The sequence below is a fragment of the Columba livia genome, chromosome 8 (assembly GCF_036013475.1).
Source record: "Columba livia isolate bColLiv1 breed racing homer chromosome 8, bColLiv1.pat.W.v2, whole genome shotgun sequence".
In the NCBI taxonomy this organism is placed as follows: domain Eukaryota; kingdom Metazoa; phylum Chordata; class Aves; order Columbiformes; family Columbidae; genus Columba; species Columba livia.
The window spans coordinates 22,807,213-22,813,659 of NC_088609.1; the positions used below are offsets into that span (position 1 = coordinate 22,807,213).

Here is a 6,447-nt window from a genome sequence, read left to right on the forward strand (position 1 = left end):
TGGTTTGTAGGGTTATTCTGTAGCTCATAGACCCTGACATGAAAATCCAGGCCCACAGAGCAGTGCTTTAATCACTGGAAATAATACAGCTGGTGAAGGCAGGGGCAGCCACGGCTTGTCCTTGTGGCAGAAGCCGCCCAGGCTCCAGCATCCCTCCTGCCATGGGCAGGTCTGACCCACAGGCAGCACATGGCAGGAGAGGCATGGGCAGCTGCTGAGGCCCCTCTTCACTGGGTCCTGCTTGAGGGAGGGGGCATGTAAATCCTGGACTTGGCTGAAGAGAGAGCAGCATGGTGGAGGCTGTGATGTGCACAGAGCCACCAAGCTACTAGCCTGCTCCAACTGGGAATTTTACCTTTCCTTTTGAGCATTGCTGCCATGCATTGCTTTATTTGTCAACAAATTTAAATGCTGCAATGTTTGTGGACACTCCATTAATATTACACAATTCAAACACGTTTGTTTTAAGAATAACAGCTCTGTTTTACAGCAAGTGTGCATACCTGTGTGTGCAAGTGCACATATACACACATACTGCAGTAGTCCAGCATTACGTGGAGTTAGCTGCTGAATTAATCTGGCAGTATGAAATGTGTTATCAACCCCTCATAGGGTCAGGCATAGTACAACACTCTGTACAACAGAGTGGAAAAGTCTGAGTGGCACTGGTGAGAATGTTTTCCTGGCTAAATTTGCTCATGTTCAGTTTGTAACTTCACAGTACCCTTCTTTTCCATTATTTCCTTTTATTTGTATAAACTGAAGGGAAAAGATGAGGGGAAAATGGCTCTCTCGTGGAAGGAAAGGTCTTGGCAGGACAAAAGCTCTGTGTATGCTGCTGAATACTGCTGGATACAAGAAGCTGTTGAACACAGTGTATGTAGTGAATTGAAGGCATTTACAGAGGGCCAAGTGGCTTTTTTTCATGATAACCTCAGGGCCGAGGGAGTTTCTTGGGGCCAGGACATCTGGGAGCTCACGGAGCTTCAGTGGTCAGAGTGGTACATTATTGCAATGAACAGATTCAACATAATCCCCCAGAAAAATAACACATAACCACATGTTCAAAGCCTAATGCCATGCTGAAGCCATGGACACCTGGGTTTCTTCCGTCCTGCTGCTCCCCTCATTGGGGTGCAGTGCTGAGGGCCTTAGCTTTGCCTTAGCATGGCTCTCTGCATGGAAACACAACTGGCGTGGCACAGTGTTCAGGGCGGCGAGCACTCCAGCCTTCCTGCTCCTTGCTGGGGTGGGACATCTCTGCCAGGGTGGGCAGGGTGCTGCCCGCAAGGCTGTGCGGGGCTCCTCCCTGCCCTGCTGAGAGGATGAGGCTCAGTAGCATCAGGAGGGTCCTGTGCTTTTGACCTCAGATTTTTTTCTTGCATATGCATAAAGAACAGTGTGGTGGTGGAGGGTTTTAATGGAAGGAAATTGAGGAAGCCAGTGAGTTGTTGTCAATGGTATTTATATTCATAATTTCAAAATTCAGTGCAATTTTTTCCAGAAACTTAATGTTACCTTTAGAATATGAGAGCAGTATGTCACTGGAAATGATAAAAAAGGAGGGTCTCAGTTAAAGAAACTGAAATTGAGGACCTCCCTCTCCAGTAACTCTCAATGTTTCTACTGATGAATTTCCAAATAGCTATTCTAAACCTTTAGAAATCCAAGCATTATTTTCAGAGAGTATATCAACACAATGATTTAAGCCTGACATTCACAAAATAAAAGGTATTATTTGTCACATGAAGTAAATCCCTGCAGTTCAGTCTCTTCTTTGGGTTAACTCAGTCCCCAAGTGAAAAGCTGAGGACACCAGAATGTCGAGTGGGTGGAGAAGGGTAGAGGGAATCAGCGTGATGAGCCGAGGAGTCCTGGTCCTCTGGTGTAACCCATGCAGCACCCTTCCTGCCCAGAACTGTGCTTCCAGGCATGATTCAAGCCTCCAGCACCTCAGCATTCCTGCACAATTACAGGAAACCAGATCAGGAAAAAACCTGTTTACTACAGCATGGTCTAGTTTTTAGATCCAAACAGATTGCTGTACATTGGGTGTGAAATTCCCAAATGTTTTAGAAATGATGCTGGAACCTCTCTGACTGACAGCTCTGAGCAAAACATTTTCTGAGGTTATGTAAATGCCTAAAAAGAAATCTAACCTTAAATCTTAATTGTGTAGCAGATTTGAGTTCTGTGAAATCTAGGCACTGCCAAATTTTAAAGTCATGCTGCTACCTTACATAAATACTCATAATTACTTACTGTAAGTGTCCTAAAAAGATCTTCAGTTCACCAAAGGAGTTAGAAGGAGGTGTTACTGGGCTGCCCCATCTACACCAGCTGCAAGCAGCACACAATGCTGCCCAGGCCTGTTCCGGCAAGAGTGGGAACAGAGTTCCCTTCAAGCCCAGCCAGAACTGTGGGTATTGGGAATCAAATCCCAGGCAGAGGAACAAAGCTACTTCCATTTCTGATGTCCACTGACAGGGTAAAGAGACCTTTCGTGGTGCTTCTGTGTTCTAGCCTGATGCAGAAACAATTATAAAACACATTTATAAATTTCACCCGGGTGTTGCAGCCCTTGCTACAAATCTCAAAATATATTTGAGATTTATTAGTATCGTGCTGCTTCTGACACAAAGGATGTGGGGGACAAAGAGCAGTGACTTCTTTGCTAAAGGAAGCACATAAAAACCTGTCAGTACCCTTGTAATTTAATGCTTCTAACTGTTGTTATCCAAACGTCATTGTACTCATAATTATTCTGTGTGCATTTATTCTGAGGTGTAAAATACTACCTGGTATTAAAAATGTGATAGTAGCTTGTATTGTTAGAGTACATTTAATGTTTTTGTGAGAACTCTTGTTAGCTCTTATTGTCTTGTCCTTGGTGTGACTTAAAGTAGAAAACTGAGAGTTTACTGCATTTAAAAATGTTCAGAAATATGTGCTTAAGTAAAGAGAGGTCTTTATTTTCAGTGTTTGAATAGGTATATGAAGAGAAGGGGATTGAATACAGGCAAAGTCCATGTGGTAGAGCTTACTAAATAATGGTTTCTGCAAAATAATAATTTTGCAGAATTGTCCATGAATAGCTGACAAAAAATGTTTCCCGTATCCCACAGCTTCTAGAACTGGCTGACTCATTATTGTACTCAAGGAGTGGTACCTTTGAGTTGTGATCTCATGCATATTAAAAGTTGCCATTGATTTTTTTTTTTCTTTTTTTTTTGGAGGGCGTTGAATCACGGTCCTAAAGGACTGTGACGTTTTCGAAACAAAATACTTTTTATAACCTTTTTCTTTTGTTGCTTTTCCTAGATTGGGTGAGGAATTGGTGCTAAATCATGGCAGTGCCCACCTCTCCTCTCTTGGAGGGAGCAGAGGGACAGGGAACCCTAGCAAAGGGAAAAAGTAGGAGAGGAAAAGCACAGAAGGGAATGACTGGAAATAACAGAGGAAGGGAAGAAATGGGAAAAAGGAGAAAGAGAATCAAAGAGAGACAAGGGAGTGAAGGGAGAGGAAAAAGGAGTAGAAAAAGGAAAACAAAAGGGAAGGCTGGATAAACATGACTAAGCTCAATAATTAATTCTCAGTCTCAATCTTCCAGCCTATTCCTTAAGCAGGAGCTCAATGTGATTTAAAGGTTTGGTTGGGGGGGAGGGTGTTGAAACAAACCGCACCTCCCCCTGCTCCTGCAGTGCCATCTCCAATAGGTTTTTCTCCCTTTTTGCCTTGGCCAGAGTGCAAGGGTCGGCACAGCTCTGTGGTGCCCAACAGCCACCCAGGTCAGCTGAGAGGGCCGCTGCCAGCCATGGGCTCTGGTGCTTGTCCTCCTTCAGCTGACCCGAAATCTAGAGGGAACATGAGTAAGCACCAGCTCCTGGTTAAATCTCGGCAGGTTTATCATTTACAGAACCATGACAAAAGATGAAGTAATGTCCTATATGGCAACATACTGAGCTGTGGGTCCTCTTTTTGTTTAAAAGGAGAGCTGACAGATGTCTTGTTACTGTCAAAAAGAAAAAGGAAAAAAAAAAACAGTTATTGTAATTTAGAGGAACTAAGTGTTTAATGTAAAATATATGTTCAGTGATTTCATACAAAGATTCAGTGATAATCAGGTGACTTAAATCCATGCACCCTTATCAATGCCAGAAGATTTAACATGTTTGTAAATCATCTCTGCTTTCATTGTGACCTCTTACAATTACAGATGGGGACAATGAAAATACATGTTTCCATGCAATTACTTGCTGTTACCCTATAAAAAGCCAAAGCTTAATAAACTTAATTACACAGTAAACTAATAGTGTCCTTGTGAAACAACAACCTGGGGAGTTTTGCCCTACTACTGACAGTGAAAGCAGATGTGTTTATGAAAATAAGCCTTTGTAAAAAGCCGGGTTTTAGATGAAATTTGAAGGGGTTTGACTCAGCATTTCCAACCTGTTGAGAATGAATTCTACCCATCTTCTGTAGATCTTTGTGTTTTGGAGAGAACAGTACACTGCCCTCTAGTAACCAAAAACATCAGCTGCCCTCACACAAAGAGCAGAGCTCTGATAAATGTACTGATCCAAATTTGTGCATTGCTTTCTAAGTCATCAAAGCAATTTTAAAATCAATATGTTTTGCTTAAGTGGGAAGCCACGTGTTCCTCTCTGTGCAGGAATAACCCATCGAGTCTGCACTGGGAGAGTTAACATCTCAAACACAGTGTTTTGTACAAACCATAGAATATGAAGAATATTCCAGGAAAGCCATAAAGGGAGATGATGCAGTAACTGTTTCGGGGATGTTAAAAATACGGTTCTGCTTACGAGCTGCTGTATGAGCCTGACTACAGTGACACTGTAGTCTGACTTGGGGTGACACTGTGTGAGTGACAGAGAGAGTTTCACAAAGGTCGGGAGTGCAGGGCCGAGTCCCAAGCAGCTCCTCCAATTTTGGCATGAAACAAGGCCAGAAGACAGCTTGGTGCAGTAGCAATAATTTAATGCAATTAATATATGTAAAGATGCATCTGAGACAGTGTTGACAGGTTTGCCAACAGCACTTTGTTAGACACCACAGTGATCAGTCTGGGTGGGGGCTGTAGGCTTGGGGGCAGCTCTCTGGGATCAAGCCACTAGTTTTTAATGGATTTGAACTATTCTTAAATAAACCTTCATTAATTAGGGTGGCACCATTGAGTCTGCTTCCTACTGAGCAGCAGGAAGACAGAAAGACCATCTACAGCAGTAATAGTTTAACACAAATTGATTTAAAGACTGTAATAATAGGAATCTTAGAGACCTTGGATGAGGGATGAAGGAGTTGGGCAGAGAGAGGTGCAGAGAGGAAGCCCAGCTGGCTGCAGATGGAGGAGGAATGTGTGTCCTCCACTTTCTGCTGTCAGCTGAAGTGCACCATACTGCAAGCAGGAGATGTAATGCTTGTGTAGCACTTACAAAACCATTCTCCCCTTTGTGACCTGTTTATAGTGCCAGGTGAATGGCCCTGGGCAAACCAGGCATGCTGCCTTGCATGCCCTTTCAGCTTCCCACTCCACAACTGGGACCAACTGCAAGGTTGGGCAGAGTGTGCTTTATTGAATGGTCTGCTAAGAGGCTTGATTATGGTCTCCAATTTCCAGAGGTTTTTTTTTAATCTACCCAAAATAGTTACACCTGCAACATCTCATACCTGTCCTTGTCTTTTTTTGTCTGCTGGCTATGAAGTAGTTTGGCTCTTACAATGTGTCTGTATACAGGGTTTTAGTAGCTTAGATTGCTTTTCTATGTTTATAATGGAAGTAACACCTACGTAAAAAATGGTTATTGATCATAGGAAGACAGTAGATGGTTTTAATCTTTAGAAACAGAACTACAATTCAAATTAAATATAGAAAGTATTAATATTTTATTTAAAGACATTTTATTTTATTAAAAACGCTACATGCATGTTGGCAGAAACAGAATATGTTTTGTTTCTTTGTATGAGGATTCAGAGGAAACCACAGTGGGAGTTAGCCCTTCTTACTCAGTAACTGTGCTAATGTCAATAAGTCAAAATTAGACTCCTCCCAAATTACATAAACCACGGAAGGATTGAAAAGTAAGGATTTGGAGGGCTGTAAAATTCCCATTTCAGTTGGTAAACTATCTGCAGGAGTTGTGATCTTTTTGCACAGACACACACAATACATCTTTTCTTTACTGAAAATTTAGGACTACCACAATGTGTGCCTATACATACACCCATATATATGTATGACGTGTAACTGAGCACGTATGTAAATGATTGTGTATATACATATGTCTAAAACCATATACATATTGCACTATGTTATGAAGAGCCAACAATTTCTGTTGGCCATGCAATCTGTGCCACTTCTGAGTACACTGAGTCTCATTGGTGCCTGTAGCAGCCTCTGACTGTTCTGCTCAGCATGTGGCTCTGGCT

The 6,447-nt window shown here is 42.3% G+C and overlaps 1 long non-coding RNA gene across 2 annotated transcripts in view; it reads left to right on the plus strand.

Annotated features, from left to right (window-relative positions):
* The window catches only part of LOC110361677 (uncharacterized), a 47,168-nt gene that overhangs the window by 18,671 nt on the left and 22,050 nt on the right, over positions 1-6,447 (plus strand). The gene's annotated exons all lie outside the window — the stretch shown is intronic.